Source organism: Falco peregrinus, chromosome 11 (genome assembly GCF_023634155.1).
Source record: "Falco peregrinus isolate bFalPer1 chromosome 11, bFalPer1.pri, whole genome shotgun sequence".
In the NCBI taxonomy this organism is placed as follows: Eukaryota; Metazoa; Chordata; class Aves; order Falconiformes; family Falconidae; genus Falco; species Falco peregrinus.
In genome coordinates, this window is record NC_073731.1 from 23278550 (window position 1) to 23302517 (window position 23968).

The window sequence follows — 23968 nt, forward strand, 5'->3', positions numbered from 1 at the left end:
AGCTGCGTTACAGAGCAGAACGGGAACTGAGGAGCCTGCAGTGGAAGAGTTACAAGCCACAGTGTCAGGCAAGAAGGCTATACCATAGGCAAATCAGCTGCATAGGCTCAGGTAATTTTGAAACAAATCCTTCATGGGATTATTAGCACGGATTAAATCTAGCTTTCTCAGAGTCCAGGCAGTGTTTTAGCACTTCACCTGAAGGAATGTTTTAATTGACTGCTAGTTATTTTATACTCTTATTGAGTGTGCCCTAACCACTCCAAAGGAACATCTTTGTTTTAGCTAGTAAGTTTCACCTGCTGTAGAGCAAGAGATAAGGAAGGACATTCCGAGTAAAACATGCTGATCATTGGTGCTCCTTGTGTATAGGTAAATAAATTTAAACATCAATACCATGCTCTGGAAAATAGTATAAGTTGCAGAACACAAGTTGTAACACTGTCTTGCTGTCAGTATTAAGCAGAGACACTGCTGTTCAGAGCCATCACAGTGACATCCCCTCTCTAAACTCTGTTTTGAGCCTAAGCAGCATATAGGGCAAGAATGTATCTAGAATAAAACCATGGTTATACAGGAAGGAGATTTAACTTCCAGCTTGAGAAAATTGTGTTTAATGTTTCCAGCCACTTCAAAATAAAATATGCCCAGGTGGCAAGTGGAAGGCAGGCTTTCTTTCCCTAAAAGTCTTCAAATTAAATCAAGCAACAAAACATTTTTATCTTCTAGCTTCATGTCTTCTAGCAGATCTCTACAGGTGATAAATGTTCTGAAGGGCAAGCTAAGCTTTAAATTTCCCCTAGGCAGTTAATTTGCATACAAATAACTGACTAGTCCTTTAATTATCCCATAGTTCTGTTGATGATAGACAAAAGCTGTAGCTCATACTCCCTCAGTTATCTTGACATAGCAAGAATAACAAGTAACTCAAAAACGCAGTATTTTGATTACTGAAGTCAGCGCACGCATGTCCAAATTCACACAGGGAACAGATGTAGTAAGTAAGAAGATACCATTTATACACGGTTGCTCTTTGGGGTTGGACTGTGCTTAAGAGAAAGTTGCGTAGATTATAAACCTGCAATCAAGAAAAGTTGCTCTTATTGTGCTGATTCTTTTAGAACCAAGACAAGGCTTTTACATCCTTTTAAACACCCCCTTTTATCCTATCAGTCATTGTTTTGACTGAAGACAAGGAAAACCAAAACAAACACCTTATGCAGAAGATATAGAGCTATTTTGAAGAGCTTCCTTTACAAATGCTCCTCTTGGGACCCAGTCTCTTACATAGAGTGGATCTCTTGTCTGAACCATCCTTCTCTGTGAACAGGTAAGTTCTGATGCTTTTATTGCCTTTTACTCATAACAGGCAGGTTTCTAGCTTGTATTTAATTAATGTCTCTTATAGTGGTACTCTTGAAAAGGGAATACAAAAAATGTTTGTTGAAAGCAAACTATTACAGAAATTCAGAATGTTGAAGAATAAGCAAGAGGTAAAGGAGGTCAAACAGAAAATTTCTAGTTATCCTCATAAAGACAGAAAAGCTGTCTGCTGTTTTCATCCTTTGCTTTCCTTTGACTTAGCAGCTTCTTTTGATGCTGGCTGTGATAGAGTTTTGCTTACAGACCTTCTCTTGTATAACTCAGTAGTAAAAATTTTTTAAGACCCTACTCTGTAGGAATAAGGCAATGTCAGTCTTATTGCATACGTAGGTTCTGATCTGATGTGTTTCTGAGCAATATTAGTCTCATACCTGAAGAAATACAATTCTTTCAAAGTGATTTGACCAAAATTATACTCAGTGTTTGGATTTGCAAATGTTGTTCAAGATTTAAGCAACTTTAAACTTGAATATTGTGACATTCCGGTTATGTTGTTATTTTCACTTTTTCTGGTACAACTTGGTCAGGAGACAACACATGAAGAAGCAACAAAAAATATCAGTCATCTGGTTCTGTAACCTTTACTCAAGTGGGTAATAGTACTGAGTTTGGGGGGACTGCTACTGCCATAGGGACCACACTGATGGGAAGTTATTTGGTTTTTAAAGATTTAATTCATTAGTAAAATACAAGGAAGATGCATAAAAATTCGGTGTTGGACTTCTCAAGAGGTACAGCAACTAAACAAACAGTTGAATGATCTAGCAGCAGCAGGAGACCTGCTAATGCAAATACTTAGTGGAGTGACTCATAAAAACAAGCTGAAAGAAAAACATTAACCAGCTTGCCCTTTCTTCCTCCATCCCTCTCTCTCCCCCCGCCTCTCTCTCCCTCTCCTCCCCTCTACTTCTCTCTCACCCATCCTCTATCTTAAAAGCACAAGCAGATCAATACCAGGGATTTTTCCCCTGCTTGCATATGGTGCATCCAAACGAATTGGTAAAAGAGGCAAAAGAGAGATGCTATTCCATTTTAAATCCTAAACTCATCTGTGACAGTCTCCCTGTTGCAGAATTATTGAAAGGAAAGACGTGTAAAGTGCTTCTCTAGCTGCCTTACAACATTCCTTAGTCACCATCTTGGTGACTAGGGCTACTCCAACCATGGCAGACAATGCTGTAGTAAAAACAAACATCAAGACTAAGACTTCAAATGTAGTTGTGCTGCAAAAACTGCTTAGAGGCTTTGGAGCCTAATTTTCAGAATTATAAATGTCAGAAATAACTGAATTCTCCCAGCCTTTGCCAATCTTCATATATCTTTAGGGTTTCTGTATTAATTCATGTTATCCTTTGGTCCTTTGCTTGCTTTCCCTCTGTGTGTCTTTCAGGGGATATTGTTATAAGCTGGGTGTACTGTAATGTGTTTGGAGTTTGCAGTTTTCTGTGGCTTTACTATTCTAAATTTTATTTCCAGGAAGCTGCAGTCACATGAGTTTAACGAACATACCTCTTACATTCTGAAGTAGTCGCATTAGCAAAGGATCACATTTGAATCAGTGTGAGATTCAAACTATTAGGTGAAAGCTACAGTACAGGAATTGAAAAGTATCACTTAGGGAGGAGGTCATCCTCTTAAGAGCATCTCTAATGCACAAGTTTTACTTCTTTAGAGAACATACCAACTGCCAATGCTTACACTGCCCTGTGAACATTAGTGGAGATCGTGCATCTTGCAAGTTCAAGCACAACATAAAGACTGCACAATTAAGCTGCTGCTGAGATTATTTCCATCATCTTCTTTTTTACATGCAACATACAAAATCTGCATTCTCACTCCTAACCAAGCTAAACTGATGGGTACTTATAAATATACTTACATCTGCTCATTTTTCTCCAGAGTACATCTTAATGGCACAGTTATAAGTTGCTCTTGTTGCTGAAATTTTAAAAGTAAAATCTATCCCTTCTGTTTCTCATCTAATATATAAATAGCTTGATTTGATTCTTGGAAACCTTTAATTTCTGGCTGCAATAAACTGGTAGAGGAACATGTTTCTAAAATACATGTTTCCAACCACTGGAAGGAAGTCTGTCTTACTAATATCTTTATCATTAATTTGCAGTAATGATCCAGAAACTCAAACCAGCAGGAAGGATAAAAATATAGAGGCAAGCCTTAAATAGCTTGTTGACAGAGAAGCTTTAGAAAGAAATTTAACCTCAGTCTCAGCTACAGTGACCACTTGCCACTTTCTTTTTATATGGCATTATATTCTGTGCTATTTACTGTTCTGTCATGCATCTGTAAAGCAGACGCTGTCCCTCAGTCCTTCATAGGAAAACTACATGACTGAATGCAACTCTGTAACAGAAAGCAGGATTTGGGAATTGGTGCAAAAATTCTGTTCTTTAAGCCGTGTTTGGAGGTACACTATCAGTACCTTTACTCATGACATGGACTTCATAAGCAGGGCTGGTGGATTCCACAGGTCCTGAAGTCATAAAGGTAATTAGGCATTACAGTTATAAAGTACCTCAACCTAGATGAACCTGTCCACCAGCCATATGGATCACTGCAATAATTTAGTCTCTGCAGTGGCACTTGATACAAGTTTGCAGTCTGATAAAGGAGACTTCATGTGACTCTTCAGGCCAGTTGTCAATCTGGGCTTGGAGCAGAGGATTTAACATTCCCTGAGACCCTCCTGAGCATTGCTCTTCTGTGTTCACTGCAGAAGATACATCTGCACAGCTAAGGAAAGGATTGATATAGATTCAGCCTTCCTTTAGAGAAAGGCAAGATCAAGCATGGGTTTGCAGATTGAGCTTCACCTTTCCAAAATGAGATCCATGACCCAGGGATTCCAAACCCTTCACATTCAAAGGAAGTGATCAGCTTAGATCCTGATGCACATCTGTGGGATTTAATCCATAGTATTGACAACTCAAATTATTACTGTCATTGTTAGTAATGCAATTATTTCATTAGCAAGTTTAAAAATAATTAGCGGAATCTATTTTATAATGTTTTCAACAAATCTCAACCTGGATGCAGATGGACGATCCCTGATGAAGTGCAGGGATATCTTTTGAAGTGTTCAATTTGCGTTACAAGAGCACATTCCATGGCATTGCCATGTCATGTGTTACCTTGGCTGTAACATTATGTTGCCTAAATCTCTATGAAAGCCTTGTTCACTGCATTGTGCAAGAGACCTGGTGATTGCTTCCCAGCAGTGATGAGAATGAGTTATGAGCCTCTCTGCCTCTTCCTAAAATAACAGGGAATGAATTTCATGTGGGCAAACACTTGACTCATTCTTCTTGGAACTGATAGCTTACCACACAGGACTTGGAGGCTGCTCAGTGAACCAGTCCATGGTTCACAGGAAGAAGAAGCCTCCAGAGGAGCTCAGACACTCAAAGAATAACATTCTTAGCCAAAAATAACCCTGAACACTGAAAACAAATTGGAAAAAAAAGAAGTTGATTTACTTGTAAATCTGTTGCAGCAACATGTACCTCCAGACATGTCTGAGATGAATGGTACATCCATCTCTGTCTCTTCACTGTTCTGTTTCCAAGTAAGGCTTCTTCCCAACCATACGAGTGCTACATATGATATGCATGGCTTATGATCATGAATCACATGAGCTATGTCAGCTGCTGCTGGTGAAGACCCTGATGCAAGATGTGAAGGTAAGAATGGCTGCCCTAGGGCAATTGCAATGATACAATGATATCTGCAGAGGGACTGTGAAAAGCAGGAGAGCTTAGGAAAGACCAGAACTGTAACAATGGCATTGTGAGAAAGGGACAGTCCCACATGTGATGCTGTATAAGGAGGATGGGTAGGGATCATTCTTGGCATATCCCAAATGAATATGTAAAGGGTGCAGTGCAGCATGTTGTGTTGTGGGTCAGCACTGGTTTCTATGGATATGTGTGCAGATGGGTGTGGGGGTGAGGTGCATTCAGGATAGTAGGAGCAATACATCTCTCCTACCTGTTCACACACGCTGGTGAACTGGAAATCACCTTTTCTCACATATCCTCCACAGATGCTATATGTTTTTCCCTCAGCTCTGTAGCTGACTGTGGGGAATGGTATGGCCAAGTGTACGCTATGTTTTTGAATCTGTGTGTTTCGTCTTGACTGACAGACTTTCTGCAGACTCTTTGGCACAAAGTAGAAAATGGCTCACTGACAGCAGAAGGAATATGTCCTTCTTGGAGACGAGAATCCTTCCTTGGATGAAGGAGCTGCTGTGTACTGCCAGCTAGCATTCTTGCTGATTGTTAAGTTTCCAAATTAAAAAAATGATTTAATTCTACATGAGGCAATATGTGCTATGAGATGCTGCTGTAGCATGAAGCTTCATAGACTATTGCATAGATAGGAAACCAAAAACACACCTACCCACACAGCTTTTTCCTTCCTTTGTGTTGCCTTCCCTACGCCCTGTGCAGCCACTCCTCCTTGGCAGTGACAAAACATTCTTTCCTTGCTCACAATTTTAAATAAGGGGATAAAGAGTGATGAGCCTGCCAAGAGCAAGGCAAAGGGTCAGGAACTGCTAGGTGGTAGTGGGAAGTAAAGGAGAAGAACTTATCACTCCCCGAAGTCATTCCTGTGCTTCTGAAAATATGTAATTCCAGTACTGATACCACAGAAAGAATAATCTTTCCCATCCCTGGGAAAATTTCAGGAATCCCTCCTCCAAGAAGTACACTTAGCATCCTCGTTTGTGTGCTGAAAAATCAGCCTTCATTCCAGAGATGGCATGGGTCTCCAAGGAAAGAATAACATTTCTGTTCCAGAGTATTAGTGGCCTGAGGCTGATCTCTGTAAACTGTCTACAACTGAGGCTTCTCTGCACTGGGAAATGACATTCATGTTGGAACAGGAATGCAGGAAATTAATGTGGTAACAAACACAGTGCTAAACACAACTGCCTATATTTGGAGTTGGGCTTTTGTTTGTGCTAAACCCTGCTTACCTACACAGGAAGCTATAAAGGGATCCTGAAGTGAATCAGAGGCTTTTAACAAGATATGGAATACCCCACCTTGAAAGACACATTTAAATGCAATTTACTGGTTTAAACAGAGTGGGAAACAAGTAATTCAAAGGAAGCTGTTGTCGTTATCTTAATTTGTCATGCCAAATTCATGCTGAGGTTGAGTTTGTACTTGATAACAGAGATAAGCAAAATGAAAACCCCTATCGGCATCTTTATAATATGAGGGATCTTATTTTTTATTAATCTGTTAAACATGTTTAGCATGGTTATGTTTACCTGAAGACATTAGTGTCAAAACCCCTATGAAACATCTAACGCTATTTGCCTATTCTTGTGGAGGGTCAAGAGGGGTCACTTAAAAATGGCAGGTGCAGATTGACATGGAAATCCCATTTGCTAAATGTCTTTAAGGAACACACTGCCTCTGTTCTATCCAGCTGCTGGTTTTGTTAGGACCTGTGCATCACTAGGAATGCTTCCTGTTATAACACATTATCTTTGAACAAAAATGTGTTGCATTTTACTTCTCGGAGAACTGGGATATGTAAGTACCTGTAATGGGTTTGAACAAATCACAGTAAGACTAGAAATGTTAGACCATAACTGCTTAATCCTGCAGTTATTTTATTAATTTTTCTTTGTTATTGATGTAGTAACAGTAATTGAAATGTTAATCTAGGATATTTGTTAAGGTATTATGCCTACTTTATATTCAATTCATGTTCCAATACTGCGGGTTAAAGATGGATTCGCTATTAGAAAAATATGAAATTCTTGGATCTCAGCGGTTTTGACTTAAGGGATTGAGTTGTGTTAATTGTACTTGTCTACCCACAGGGTGTAGAGATGATCAAAAGGTTGGCAAGCCTTATATGACTGATATTGTTGCATGTGAACAATAGATTTGCAAAAGCAGAAATTTCTCCAGAAGTTAGCCTATGGGGTAACTACTTCAGCGGGCTGTGCAGCACAGGTGTAATAAAACTAGTGACGGTGTGACCTTGGGGAGTCACTATACTTGATACTTTCTGCTTCAGATCGTAGGTGCTTTTTGTTGAGCTTGGATAGAGTTACAGGAAATACTTTCAAAATGGTATACGTAGTACAAGGTGGAAGATACTGCTGTTATTTTAATTCTGTTTTCATGCAGCATAGAAAGTGAGATAGTGTTTTGGATATTGTCCTGAGAAGAGAAGCCAGGAAATTATTTTTTAAAATCCTGATACTGACATTTAGGCAAAGCCAGAAAGAATGAGGCAGCTCCTGAGGCACAGTTACACCACTTTTGCTAGAGGATCGCTAAATTATCCCTAGTTACTCTATTTTCAAAGTGCAGATACAATGCTTATATTATGAAGGTTAACTACATAGTGTATGACAGATTGCTTTGAAGACTGAGTATTGAAGAAATTGCATACTTTTAAATAGGGCTCTATATTTAATAACTTACCAGATAGCTGGCTCCTGCTCCCTCTGTCTTGCAGCAGGTTTGCAATCTGTTTTAATGACAGTAGGATGACCTCCAGAGTTTCTATAATTTTCATCTACATTTTATTTGAAGACTGCAATGCCTAATCTAAATGACTTTTTGTGTTGTCTCCAGCCCCAGTTCCACGTAACATTTAGAAAAGTCCAGTGATAATTCAGGAGACAAAAAAAGCTCCTTAGGCCCTAAGATCCTTTAGCATTTTAGATATTTGATCATGTATCTAAATTCCAACATTGTGTCAGATTCACTTTTTCTCTACTTTTATAGCTCTTCATCCACTATTTAAAAAGAAAGCCAGTTGTTCTGTCAGCTGAATACTTCAGTATGTGAATGTGATGAAAGTGAAATCATGACAAGTACATAGCATAGAAACAGCTTAGTTGTACAATTGTGCACATTTTAGGAGAATAAAACGTGTGCTCACTTACTGTATTTGGACAGGAGAGAACTATTGTTTTGTAAGAATAATTTCCCAGCTACGGGAAAATAAATTTTAAATTCCTGGCACTTCTCTTCATCTGAAAATTCAGGGGAATTTAGAGCTGCATGTGCAATTTGTGGCTTAAACCCATCTCTGAAGAAAGTAGAAGTGTTGATGGAATAAGTCAGGGTAAAACAGTGACAGGTAACTGTGTTGTGGTAGACCTGTAAGGGTCTGCCAAGAGACATGATTTTTGCTTACTCTGTTCCATGTACTGAGCTGAACCTTTAGTCTGAGCAAATGTGAAAGTTTTCAGGAGCTGCATCCTTTCCCCTCTGTGTATGGGAATAGGCTATGCGGTATGCCACTTTTTCGCATCCTTGATCTGACAGCTTCACATCAGGAGTGGTGGACCGTGATGGTGACCTCAGCTGATGCTGAGCCCCTGGTCTTCTCTCATTGGCACTCTGGGCAAGTTGTAGCTCTCACTTACTTTTGTCTAGTCCCCTAGCTTATTCCAGACAGCACAGTTGCACTTTGGCTTTTCACTCTTGTGCAAGAGCTTCTCTCACGCTTCAGGTGTTGGGAAAATCAAGAGAGTACATGGACCAGGTTTCTTCATATGTCAGTGCCACATACAACATGTAGGCAGGACATTATGTGACCATATTCTTCTTCCTGATGGACACAGGGCTGTGTAGGACACTCCTCTCTTCCCCAATGCAGACATACAGATGCAGTCCAGTGGGAATGCCTCACTGTTGCTACAGTAAACTTCGAGGGCTACAGTAATACTTAAAGTTCAGGGTTGCTCAGATCCCTGGAAAAGAATTTGGTCTGTAATAAGTAAATTGTATTTGATTTAGAATCTGTTGTTTACTTTCATTTAAATCAACAAAAATGAAGGAGAAACAATTAAATATATTGCTTGCTAACTACATACAAGATGTATGTGTTCTATTACATCTCATTCTGTTATTTTTGTCCATTGGCTAATAAATATAATAAACATGCCCAACTTAAATACATTACTGCAGGATGCTAATATACTGAGGATATTGAATATAATAGTTGTCCTGGAGAAATTGTCCAACAGAACAAATAAAAAAATACATAAATAAGTTGATATGTTTTGATGTGATTATTCTGTCTTAAATTTCTAGGGACAACAAATATCACTCTGATTTCTTTGTCAGAAGTCCTAAATAGCAAGATAGAGGAACAAAGGGTGATCACCAGAGTCACTGACTTAGACCATTTGTAGTGAATTTTGCTCATTTACTTTAAATAGTTGATTTTTTGGCATATGCTTACTTGAGGGACTCTTTCCTAAGAGTCCTAATGAGTAATACGTTTGTGTTTTACAGAGGAACTTAAAAACAGAATTTATCTGACCTTGATCAAACTTTAGTTATCTGTTACTTGTCAGCAGGCTTCTTTTATTTTATGAAAAAAATATTTTATGAGAAGTAGAGTATTTAATTCAAAGCAAGCCTGCTACACTTAATTTTCAGTAAAACAAAACAAAAAATAAATTCAGTGAGCTTTCCAGCACACAAAAATGTTGAATTAATTACTCAGCATTATTCTGTGTTCTTTGATAAAGGTTTCAGCACTGCAATTTATATCAGCAGGGTACCTGTCCAACATGATTTTCAGGGAGATTCCAACTGAGCCCTGCTGTGTAAAAGTATATACTTTAAATAGGTTCCTATTTTTGTATTGCTCAAGGGTTGAATGAAAAAATGAAATCAAGGTGCATGTGAAGGTCTATTTTTAGTTTTGCATATAGTGCATGAACTCTAGAGTAAGAGTGGAAATGCAGACCACAACCATGTATTTCTTGAAATAGCCCACAATTTAGTAGATACTGTTACTTTTATTTCTGCGTGAGCGATGCTCTGTGGATTTGTTCAGTAAATAAAAAAAACAGGATATTGATGATGATTTGAGCCTCCAGAGTCTTCACAGTCCTTGCAAGACCAGTGCAAGGAATCCTCTTACTCAGGGGTCCTCAAACTATGGCCTGTGGGCCGGATACGGCCCCCCAGGTTCCTCAATCTGCCCCCCCGGTATTTACAGACACCCCCCTGCCCTCGTTGGGGGTGGTGGTGGGGAAACCAAGCAGCCGCAGATGACTGCCTGCCACTTCATCCGCGCGCCAGCCTCCTGTTTAAAAAGTTTGAGGACCTCTGCAGTCTTACTGTTCCTGTCATTTTTCTATTATCAATTTTATCATTCATACCAAAGGAGTTTAATCAGAGCCTGTTATGCATATACATACAGCAGATAGCTCTGAAATTAGCTGCCTGAAATGCCAAGTTGTTTCTTGTAGGGAACAGCTCTAGTCTTGTTTGTGTTGATGATAACCCATGAACAGTTTTTCCTGAGTTTTCTGGTGGTTTTCCTTAAACTTGACAGGCTTAGTTGGATTTTGGGTTTTAGGCTGTCATCGTGTTCCATTTCCAAAATATGACTGGGAGAGACCTGTGCTGTAATCTCCATATAACTGCTGGATTTTTATATTTGGAATATAAAAAAACCCTACCATCATAACTGCAATACATCTAAAGGATGATCTATAGCTTTCTGCAAATTTATGCAGAAGTTCATAAATATTAGTCATTTTGAAGGCTGATACTCATTTTAATCCCAAAAACCCTCATGTGCCAAATAACTTTGTGGCTTCTTACCTGTATACTTGTATTGGTAAAAATTATTTGTATCACACATGCTTGCAAAGCTGTGTACATGAGTCCTTGTATGAAGCCTCATATCACTTTTAAGTTTACTGCTTGAAGGATGTGCATCAAAGCATTTTGTGCATCATTAGCTTGTTCCGTACCAGACGACATGGTACCCACACAAATATTACCATCTGGTAACTTCTGTTTAAAGCAGCTGTTGTCAGAGTGTTCCAGAATTTTAATCAGTATCTAGATTTCTAAATGGCAAAGCCAAGATACCTTTGATCTTATTGCAAATAGAAGAGCTTCTTACAGTACAGGGCTGTGCTACAGTGCGCTGATCACCTTGAACTGTATCCATGCACAAAAGGGCCATGTTCCAGATAAAAGTTCCTAGATGATAATTGACTTGTTTTAGGATAACTTTCCATGGGAACATCTGCAAGGTCATGTGGAGGGAAACAAGGAGTGGAGAGTGCAAGAGAACGAGAGTTGTCCACTAAATTGTGATGGTCCAGAAGTTGCTTGGGCTCTTGAGTTTTAAGGCAGGATGCAGCCGAAAGCACACTGATTTTATTTTGGGCCAATGCTTCTTATCAACCATGCATTGATAAAATCTGCTACTTTTAGGTTTTGTGATATCTGTGTCAGGTCACAGTTGCACACTGGAACAAGTTGGGCTAAAAAGAGATGAATCTGATATATAGCTTTGCAAATAGTAAAATCTAAAAGAACCAGTTCCCAATGTGTTTTTTTTCACAGGGATTTATTTATCATTTTGGAAGGACACAGTAATGGAAAGATACTGATGAAAGACCTGGCAGGAATGGGTCTTCCATTGCTGACATGTAACAGGTGTGAAAATTTTATCCTTCATTTCCTTGAGTCACCATAGTGTTTAAGTTTTTAGCTACAGGAGTGATTTAATAGGAATTTCTGTGTGTTACAGTAGCAAGGAATAGAATTGCCTTAGATACAGACATTGACTCGATAATTTTTACCAACACAAACGTGGATTTTTCTCCGAGGAACTCAGTATTGGTACCTTGTTCTCTGGTTAGTGGAGTTGTGCCATTGATGGAGCATATAACCATGACCAATAAGTTGTAACTATAGAAAACAACTTACGTGTTGCTGAAAATTACAGTTTCCTCTGGGAATTATTGGAGGAGAGAGAACTGGGGGACTTGTTGCTATAGCAGTAGGTAAAATGTAGCCCACTATAGATGAATAATATTGGCATAGGATTTCTATGAAACACAGCAGAATGCATGTAAGAAATCAGTGGGTACATTTAAAGAAGGATTAACACGGAAGAGCTCAAATGTCAGTTATCTATCATCTGATTTTATTTATTCCCCAAACAAAGAAACAAAACCCCATCCCCCTCCAAAATTCTATAACATTTTATTTCCCTAAACCTTAAACACTTGTTCTTCTGTGCTGTTTTCGCATCGCCTTCTTATACTGGGCAAAGTTTGCATCCATATTTGCCATGTAGCCCTTAAAAAACACCAGTTACAAAGACTGGGGTACTCTACTAGAAACTGCAGGTACTAATGCCGTTTCTAGGCACTGTTCTTTGGGAGTGTTTTGCAGTCTGGGCACTGGTCTATACAGACATTAAAAAGAGTGAGAAGTGTTCTACTGTGATTCTTGTGTTCTGCAGATTCTCACAGCTATCCTTTCCTGTTGAATTCTTATGATTGAGTTTTTTCCACATTTGTGGCAGCTGAAGTTGTGTAGGCTTGATGTCTGCTTGTCCGATGGTATCTAGGAAATAGGTGGAGTGCTTGCAAAGACTGTATAGTTGCAGAGGGAACTTATATCATTATTGGTGTCTTCTGCCATTGGGACATGTTTTCTGCTACTTGTAGTAATCTCCTTGCTCACTTCTGGTTAGGGTGGCTGAATACCCTTTCATCTGAAACTGTGCCACTTCTCCACGAGTGATTAAGGGACTGGATCTCAGTCCTAGGTTTTCACAGATATTGTCGCTGATTTGGTTCAGGTGAGAATAGAAGTTAATAGTCAGCCACATTTGCCCTGTGATAAATAGCTCCAGAGAAATAGCACGGGAGATTGATTTGGATGAATATGCTGAAACATAGACTATTTGAAGACACATACTGGGCATTCCACTTACTTATGTTTAATGTATATTATTTATTTTGTATGCCTATCAGTCCACGCAAGAGAGTGGGTTTCTGTAAAGCACTTTATTTTCCCTTTTCTCTGACTTAACCGAAGGCAGAGACACGCTCGAGGCACCCACACTCTTTTATGCATATCTACTGCTGTTCATCGATCAGGGAGCCACAGTCAGCTCATCAAGGCACTCTGCAACCTTTGTAATGTGCAGTTGCTGGTGATTTTTTTCCCCTTCCAGGGTATAATTGCTCAGTCCCTACTTTATCATAGATTTAATAAGATATTTTTCTCAGCCATTCAAGTGCTCTTGCTAAAGTACAATTATAGCAATTATATTAAGGAAGGTTATGAGCTGAAAAAATGTACAAAGCCTTATTTTGAAATGAGGTAGTATTAGCAACATGAAGCTTGGAACTTGACCAAGATAAAACAGATTAAAGAAGACCAATTTTTGGAAGACCGAGGTGTTTTTTCAAAATTGTAGAAGTGTTGAAAGAATTGGGAGTATCACAACAATGCTGATTTGGAACAGACAGAGGAATCAGATTGTTTTGCTCTCACACTTGAGTAAATCAAGAGATTCCAATTGAGCAAATATAATTCTGCCAACAGAAAAACAAATGTAAATAAGAGGAGAACTGACCTAGAGTATCTTATCCTTTGGAAAGCTCTAATGTACATGTCAAGTCTGACATTTTCTTTTTTCTGTATTGAAAAAACAAATATGCCTCCTGTTGGTTTATTTTTGTGCCCTCAACAACACAGGGAAGCATGTGACATGCCAAATGTCATTTCAGTATGAATTACATATACGCATACATTCTGCTGGTACAGAAATCACAGCACTTTGCAATGGATTCTGCTGCCTCTTGCTCCTCCAGTTTGAACAGACTAGACTTCAGAAGAACTAGTCATCAGGAAAAAGGGAGCCTGCAAAGCCATGACATTTCATCAGTACCTGGCTTCTCTTAACAAAATTCTTGATAGGCAGAACATAAACAGCAAGATGTATCTTTCAAGAACCATTTTATATGACTGAGTTTTTAATGCTTGATGCACCAGGAGCAGTCTGCATTAGAAACAGACAATGATAGTAGCCTGATTTTATCAGATCTACTAGTGTAACATTTATATTTCTGCAGGTTTTATAGGAGATAGGGACTTTGTCTAATGTGATTCAAAGAGTCTTTGAATCACATTAGACTATTGACTGATCAAGTCAGATATCTTGCTTCCTACAGTGGCCTTGACCTAATACTTCACAGCTGCAATAGCAACTACTCCAAGGTGGCCAACTTAAAGACAGAAAGTAACTTCTGCCTGCGCCTATCACAGATTCAAGAATTTAAACAAACTATCCATAGTCATTGATTATTAACATGGTCTTAAAAACATAGCTCCAGATACTTCCTGTATTTATATACTTCTATATTGCGAAAAAATTAAATACAATTTTATAGAAAATTCCCTTTTTGTAAAAGCAGAGAGGCATCTATTGTCTTTGAACTGCAGGTTAGAAAAATGTTAAGTCCTCTTCTCCCCCTCTCTTCCGTAAGCAAGATAACAAGCTGTTAACTGAGTGCATCTCAAAAATGAGAGAAAGGGAAACTGCAGCCTGCTCTGCAAACACTACTGATGGAACTATTTCTGGTACTAAATTTTATTCAGTTGTAAATCTGTGTTGGCTTGAGCCCTCAGCCACCAGCTATGGATTTAATCAATGTTTGGAGCTGGATGAATAATTCAATTTGATCTATTTTCTTTCAGCACGCGAAATCCATCTTCAGGTTTCAGCTCTCATGTATTTATCCAGATACTACCTGAATCCTTTCAAAACTCTGCTTGTCTCCCTTCAAGATGATGGTTCCAATAACATGAGCGGGCTCTTAGTCCTGCAAAGTGTTCTGCTTAAACAAAAACAAATCAAAAATGCTGTGCAAGGGCAAACCTGCAAAATTCAGCCCTGATGTTTCAGTATCTGGGTTAAAGGGATACATGGGTGACTTTCTAGCAAGGATGAAGTGAGTGGCACAGTTCCCATGTACTTGGAAAAGAGCATGGTTTCAGATTAGGTCCTAATTCCTGCATGTGAGAATGTAAAATTCAGACTTGCGAATGCTGTTTTTAAATGTGTTTTTCATGTTCAGCTTTATGAAATGTCTATTATTAGTTTAAAGAAAGAGAATGCAAAGGTGACTGATATTGTTGCATCGTAAATATTTTTATGAATTTTTATTCAAATCTGTTATATCAGTTTTATGCTGCAAAAACTTCAGGTTGGTCAGGTTGAAATATAACTTCCTTACATTAAAGAGGTCAAATTGAGTTTTCTGATTTGGATGACCTGACATAAAATACCAGATGACTCATTCCCCCTTCCTAAAAACATAACTTGACTGCTTAGATGCTATAGAAACTTTATGGAAAATACTGTAATTTAGTGTGGGGATGGTCATTTGTTTGCAAGTTTGGAACATCTTTGGTAGAGCAGCTGTTTTATAGCAGTCTTGTCCCTGGCTCTGGACTACATGACCATCCTGCATTTGATGGTCCTTGTATTTTGGATTTACTTTTTCTGGTTCTGTTAAACCTCCATCGCATTATGGGTTCAAGTTCATGTGCCTCATGTCTTTCATTCCCCATTAGACATCAGCAAAAGCCAAGGAACAATATCTAATACAACCTATTTACCTTCCATCCAGATCCCACTCTTTTCAGTGAACACTTTTAGCTACTGACATCAAGAAAACAAAATTATGTATTTTAAAAACAATGAAGGTGTGCCAGTAAATAGTGTTATGATGAAATAGGTATAATGGGGCTATATTGTGGGCAGCAGATTGATGCTCTTTATTAATTTTCATGCTTTTAGGTGCTTGTGTTTTTAATGCAAGGTAATAGGTACCATTTTATCTCATTGTTACATTTAGTGCCTTCAAGTGGATTTAGGAATATGTGTGATGATTTAGGTTTTTTGTTCTGGTAGTCTGGCAACCTTTGGATCAAATGGAGAAAAAACATGTAAAATGACAGGCTGGTGAGAATGAAGGTCAGATAGATGTAAATTCAACATCAGGGTAAAGATATAGGCTAGAACTTGGAGACCAGTTTTTTCTTGCCACTTGTGTTGTGGCAGAGCTGCTGCAAATCTTTCCAGCAACGTGGGAAATCATATTTATTTCTGTTGAAAAAGTTACTGGTTGAGGCTAAGGCTAGAACTGGGTTAACTGCGCCTGTCCTGGTAATAGGTGACAGCAAGATTTGGGTTGAGTTTGGTTATTTATGTTGCCCTCTAACATATTCCCCAATCCTCTCTGGGATAACTGCAACCATCTTCGCTTATAAAGGCTCTGGGTTAGACAAAAGGCATGAAAGCTTCTGCAGTTTTCCTGCCCTGCCCTGGTCCATGTAGTAGAGTGGAGTCCTTGTATTCATCCTTGCCTGCATTTCTTCCTTCCCATCCAAGTCTGATTGTTGATGGTCTTGAAATGTATGTCTATGTGGCACAGGAGTAGGAGGGCACCTCTCTATCCTTATAAGACCCTTTCTTGACTGGAACTAACGTGACAAGAAGAAGCAGGAACAAGATCTATTTTTTGTACGACTCTTCCCTCACCTGGTGAATTGGAGAAGAATAAATTCTCTCCTACCTCAGGTATACCAGTCAGTAGTGTCTCACTGTCTCCTTGTAGGAGGAAATCCAGGCTTTCAACAATCTACTTATAGAAACAAAATACCCATAAAAGCCTGGTTGTCTACAAGTCCCTGGAAGAACAATGCAGGTCACAGCAACTTTGAAGTACTTTGTCTTTTTGAGTAGTTTGGATACAGATTTAAGTAGATTCACCTTTTGGCAGTGATTCTCTATACTTTGTACAGAAATACCTGGAAATATTTCTGTTTAGTCCTTTTGCCTTCTGGGCAAAGATTATATTACATTTCAGATATGATCTGAAAATATCTAATGCCCTCTGTTTAAGTGCAATGGAGAACATTTTGATTTTCATGGATACTGAATGCTAGTATGGATTTAGCAGCTCAGTTCTTACTTATCTTTCAGATCATTAAATCTGACATATGTACTCCATGGAAAATAGAAGTAATTTTGTTCCTCATGATTATGAAAACATTAGAAAGGCTGAGGTACATCTGTCACAGCTGTCCATTAATGTAATTGTTATATTTCATAATAGGCAACTTGCAGGCTTGGATTTTCTTAACGCTGCTACTGAGAGAGCTACTAGTCTTGACCTTTCCAAAGAACTTCTTTCAGGTAAAGGCAGTCAGAGATGTTCATAGCACCCACACCATCTGGAATACACTGCCCAGCAGGACTAAAAGTGAAATGTTACTATTATACTACCTCTTGGCTCAACCCATTTGCGTGTTGATGTTTCTTGGGTAAGATTTCTCTCCTCTCTTATAATACCAATGCAGATTTGAGCCTTATGGCAGAAATGCTGAGTGGGTGGCAAGGATGTGAACAACTTATGAAGCCACTCTTGCTCCAGAGATACTATCCAAATGGCAGTCACTCATCAGCTTATTATCATTTCCTAATGTCACATTCCCATCATCAAGCAAAACAGCTTAACTGAATGTGAACAACATGTGGAAGATGTTTGAGTGTCTGGTGTCACCTATGTGATACATAAATATTTAATTAGCTTATGGGATATTGTTTTTCTAACACACAGCTCTGTTTTTCTAAGACACAGGAACTATCCATCTGCCTCAAGTATACAAAAGCACTCATATTTTCTAAAACTTGTGTGCTCTTGTATAATTGAAAAAAAAAGTTCTAGACACTTTCTGAAAAGGGACAGTCAATAACTCCATTTTCATGCTAGGGATATTGAGTTATAGTGTGTCTTTCCAGTGATAGCCTCACAGACTTGAAATTAATCCTATCTCTACAGACCTGCTGGGCGTAGCAAGTTGCTGCAGATCTAGCTGCAGACAGCATCCATCTCATTCTGTTCCTCCTGGAGGAACAGAATCCAGTTCTTAAAATCCCTCCTTGGCTGGGCTGAAGTTGGCAGTTTGCAAGCATGTATGAAGAGATCAGCTGCTTAAGGAAAGGCCGTTTCTGTGTTCTTTGGAGAAGAATGAGCTTATAAGAAAAAACGAGTGCAGTAAACAGCTGAAAGCTGATGTGCTAGACTAAAACAGGGCAGAATAAGATTGTTGGTGTCCCAAATTTCTCCCTTTTCATGCTCCATTCTCTCCTTCAAATTGGCAGCTGTTTTCAGGAATGAGCACTCATTCCTTCGCCTAACTGTTGGCTAAGAGGCCATTTCTAAGACTGATGCAATATCATTCAAGACTAGAGTGCTTTCCTTAGAGACACAAGTTGTCATACTCCTATCCTTTCCCCTAAACCTCAAATACATCTGTATGCCACACTTTCTTGTAAAATGGCCGTAACAGTTCATGTTTCCTTCCCAAACCTTTTTATGGCCATAGCCCTAATGTTATTTTAGCGCCAGCTTCATGACTGCCAGCATACTTACCTCACAGTTACGTAGATTTTCCATGGAGACATAGGGCGTCTTATTCTTGGGGGGGAACTCCAGTTTAGCGAGTGAGTAAGACTGTGTTAAAACTGAAACTATGTTAATTGCATAGTCTATCTTATTACCTTAGGCTTCAACCTTCTCTGAGTCTTCTGTTGTTTTTCTTTTTCCCTTGTGAAGTAGTGAATCTGTACTTTCCTTTGTTTTTGACTTAACTTTGAAGTATGAATAGAACCTTTTCTTGGTTGCTTTTTTTTTTTTAATCATTGCTTTTAAAGCTCATTTTGCCTTTCAGCCTTTCTAACTCTGTTATGGCATTCTTGTGCTATTCCTTCATATTCATCCTTAGTCCTGTGGCCTTTTCACACTTTTTATATGAGTCCTCATCTTAAATATTACTGAACAGAAATTTTATGAAGAATTGTGACAAATTATTTAATGTATTTTGTAACTTTTATAAGTACATAATTCTGGATATCCTTCTACATAAAAAGTAGTCACATAAATATTCGATCATTTTGATCTTGTAAATTCTTGTCACACTGACTGAAAAGGATTTTCTCTTCAGTTTTGAGTTCATCACCATTTACTTTCACTGCAGCTGTGGTTATGTGTCAACGTAGTGTGATGTTCCTATTGTATAAGAATGCTTTTTGTGCCAACATGTATACACAGATGTCCGTGCCTTTAAAAATATAATTTTGCATCTGAAATCCACAATTCCGTTCCTGTGGATCTGTTTCCCATTTCTTAGATGAAAACAAGTCAATGGTGCCACTAGTACAGTTATGCCTGTGGTGCTGTTGAAGGTACATACATCAAAACTTTTACCTTCCAATGGTATCAGTAGATCAGCATCTTGGAGTTATTGCATGACTTTTCTGTAATTGATATGTAAGTCAGGGACTGAAATATAAAGCAGGAGCGGTTTTATCTCTAATTCTTCCAGTGCTGGCGCAGTTAAGGTACCTTATTTTGCCCAAGTATTTGTACCCGTGGAATAGAAGAGAGTCTATACTACCTTAGCAAAATGATATGAGATTGAATAGAAAGGCATTATGGAACCTGTAAAGAATACAAAGGATTGGTTAGATAGGATTCATATGTCTTTGAAAGGAGATGGATTTTTGTTTAGAAAAACAGTTTATATTTCTAACACTTAGGAGTTGTATGTGGGAATTTTCCAAACTGCTTCTTTGCCATTGATTTCAAAAGGAATGGAATTAATCTGACAAGATTTTATAAGAAAAATGCTCACTTTGAATATTTTGCTAATGACATAACAAGGTCAGTCTTTCAGTTGTGCACTTTTTATTTATCCCTATAAATGCCATATCTGATATATAAATGTATAAAACATTACACTTCTAGGAAAGTTACATCTTCACAAGGCAAGAGAGTTAATATTTTTGCCTAAATAAGGAAAACATTTGGTGTTTAAATAAAGACAGCCACAGGTTCAGCCAAAAAGTGTACTACTGTTTTATTTACCCAAGTTCATTTAGGGCTTGCTTGCTGAAATGCTAAATTTGCCTCTATATTTCATTGATTAGCAGGTTTACAGCCCACCTATAGGACTATTTCCAGGCGTTGCATCTGAGAACTGATAGCTAGAAGACAAGAGGTAGCAAAAAACAGCTTACTGAAAGCTGATTCACTGCAATATGTGAACGCTCCTTACTCTTGTTTCAGGACAGTTAGGCAATTCAGTTAAAATCAGCTGCAGCAATTCCTGAAACTCACCTGTCTGTGTTGTAGCAGGAAAAGGGCATACCTTCAGGTGCCAGGGAGAGAGGTTTTAGGAAGATGTTGAGGACTGATTATTGGGGTTTTTGTCCTCTGGAACAGACTGTGAGTGCTCATGGGATGAAACTTTGAGCAAGCAACTTTTGCCATGTGCTTAGGTGCCAAGCCTGCAGGAGCTCACAGCCTGCATGGGCAAGCACCCCCTTGCCCTCGGGGCACCTTTGTCCCAGTGCGCTGGCTCCGAACCTGGGCCATGTTTGGAGTTGGCCCATTTTCTCAGATACTGGGAATTAAGGCCAGTTACTCCAGATGAGGAAGTAAGTGAATGTCTTTAGCCTAGCATTTATAGTAACTGGCCTGTGTTAATTGTCTTATGACAAGCGTTTCCTGCTCATCTTTTTGGTAGTTTTCCATGCCTTAGGTGTGAGACAAGCATCTGAACTTTGTTGAGCTTTGGAAACAGGAAAGTCTTTTATTACCTTCTTCAAAGAAGGGCAATTTGTGTAATATGTTTTATTTGTTACAAAATGTCAATAGTTTTATGTCTGATGGTAGAAGGCCAAAAAGGTATTTGAAACTGAATGTTTTCTTGTGTTGTCTTCTATCAGCTGGTATAGCACAGTGAAAGGTTGTCTGATACGTTAGGGAAAATGCTTCTGGGGTCTATTCCAAGGTTAGGCATATATTGCTACTGTGCTTAAAAGCGTCAATTACTATGCATATGCATTGCGTGTGAGTGAGAGATGTGTTTGTGGTACGCCAGTCAAAACATTGTATTTTCGTGTTCTAAAATTCCATCAGAAAGAGAAACTTGGAATTGATTCATGGAGTTTTTGATGGAAAAGGAGAAAGAGGTAAAGCAATTCTGAGAGTTTAAGAATATTCTTGAACTCTATTGAAATGAATAATTCGGGCTTTTTGGGGAATTATTCACAACTGAAAATCGAATCAACACAGGGAAAAAACTACATATAAATGGAAAAAATATGGTATTAAGCAAAAAATTATTCCCAAGCCATTTCATAAAGCAGATATACTTATGGAACTAATTATTGTTGGTTTTTTTTTTTTTTTTTTTTTTTTTTTAAATCTATAATATCCCTATCTGACATGAAGACCTTCTGGGCCATTTGATATAAGTATTCTACAGCAGAGATTAAAGAGATCCTGAAAAAACATTTTTGGGGACAGGGTTGGAGAGAGAAAGCTAGGCAAAAGAAAAGAAGGAAATAGTAATGACAAAATGGAAGTGAATCTAAGATCTAATAGCTGTAATATTTTTTCAGTTCCTAGAAAATCCAAATGACTACAGTTGAAGATTGTGAGAGACATAGCAGAGTTATAGCTACATAGTCTTGGACTGCAAATGAGATTTGCATTATTTTATCAAAGAAAAGATAATTTGATCTGCCCTAATTCTCAGGGGACAACCCACCCGAGTTCCCATTCCCCTAGGAATTCCAGGAAAACCTGTTAATTAGTCTCTGATTCATAGAGGCTGACTCTTCCCCTACTCTGGATTTACACTCGAAGATTTTAATTAACTGACTTATATTAAATGAACGCATTTCATACATTCCTAATTATTGTCAGTGCCAAAGTGCAGACACACTAGATTTACAGAGAGTTGTGGCAATTGCTCATAGAAACGAGTTACACAACTTGCAGAAATGAGAAAGGAGAACAGGCAATTTGTGTGCTTGTGTAATAGCCAAATGATCAAAAATGGCCTAAGTAAAAAGAATTGATCATCTGAAAGCATTTTTGTAGACATGCACACCAGGAAAATTTTTTGCCTGTAGAAAAAAAGCCAAGCAATCAAAACAGAATTAGAGCAGAAACACAGGCTACGTGGAAAATCTCTCTCGATAATTTATGCTGTCAGGTCACCGTGTCAGACTTGCTTTGACCATCTTTGATGCTTCTTTTAGTTCAAGAACTTCTTACTTATTTTTGACCTAAAATTCAAGGGGCTTGGTTTTCTGTAGGATTTATTTTTGTTGATTCTTAGGTGGCAGCATTTACATGTTTGTTTTCACAGAGAGAGAGAAAGCTGTTACTGTAAGCAGTTGCTTACAGAGTAGCTGGAATCCTGTACTTAAAATGCACAAAAATAGAAAACATTCTCTGTTTTAAAGAACGCCTTGCACTAGTGACATATTAACAAATAATATGTAGCTCAGTCTTTCTTCAAGGCAGATTTTCCTTTAATTTGCATCTACATATTCATTATAGCTGTCAGGCTTTTGGTAAGTATAAAGTTTTTAAGTTGTTAAAAATACCACTATGATCTTATTTTATTTGGTCTTTGTGAACAACTCATATTTCCAGCTCTTCACTGCAAACAAAAAGGCAAAGAAATCAAAGAAAAAAATGTTCCAAAATATTTGTCTGACTTCAGACATCAGGGCTTTAAGCAAAACATTAACTATTTTAGACCTTCTGGTAGAAAGTTGTGAAGGTTAGGTATGCAAAACTATCAAAGTACCTATCACAGGGACTCATATATGGCACATCTCCCTATGAAAATTCCAAGAAATTACATCATATGACTGGACATGAGTACTATAATTGTTTTAATGTTATCACATATGGGTCTGTTTCCACAGTCTGGGCCCAGATTACTTAACCTGTAAAATTCAGGAAAAAAAGTTCCTTTTTAATTGAGTAAGAGTGAGAATGAGCTCTATGGAACACAGCTTTCATAAAAAGTTTTTTTTAGATAATTTTCTTTTTGTCTAGAGGAGTTCATCTATAGGCCATAAAAGAGTGGATTATAGTTAGCAGATTGGAAATCAAGCATGCACAAGTGTTTGGCTACAAGTTAAGTCCCCAAAGTCAAGGCAGATTTTCTTTTACTAATGATAATATTCCTTTGTGGATGCATATATTTACAAGTGGATTACAGAATGTTTAAGAGAGAGAGACAGAGTTACATTCATTCTCTTAACTCTCACCATATCTTCAAATATTTAAAATCATATATCATAAATTTTAGAATAAGGTTATATGACTGCCATATCACTAGATTACTTTAAATAGTATTCTTTGCTTTGTTAGGTGAGTGTTGTGATAATGACCTTTTCACAAATATTACAACTAACATCAGTTTTTCTGTGTAAGATTCCTATGTGATACGATTTCTAGAATATGGGGTAACTATGCTTTTTTTTTTTTTTAAGGAATTTAATACAAATATAAACAATATGCCTCAAATTAATAACATCTGAACTTGGAAAATCTGTGAGCAACTGAAGGTAGGGAACTAAATATATCAGGGTCCTTTTTCAAAATTTATAATTGGGATAATCATAATACTGCAGCCCATGGTGGGGGTGGGGGAAAGAGTGGATGCAGGAGACATCAAGAATTAAATTTCTAAAAAAAGTTACGGAAAATAAAATCAAACTCTAAAGATTATGTTATTCCCTTCTCCTTTGTCCTAATCAATAACTATTGATACAGCTGAGAAAAGATGCTTAAAAGCCTGTTATGTGACTGCTACTTAGGAAATTCATAAATTGGAAGAGAAATTGTAGCAGTGTACAT

General features: G+C 38.0%; 1 long non-coding RNA gene across 1 annotated transcript; it reads left to right on the top strand.

Moving 5' to 3' along the window:
* Positions 1–23676, top strand: LOC129785297 (uncharacterized). The gene is made up of 3 exons (XR_008749121.1): positions 1–111; positions 1174–1330; positions 23602–23676. It is a non-coding gene; the product is annotated as an uncharacterized LOC129785297 (long non-coding RNA).
* The last annotated feature ends 292 nt before the right edge of the window (positions 23677–23968 follow it).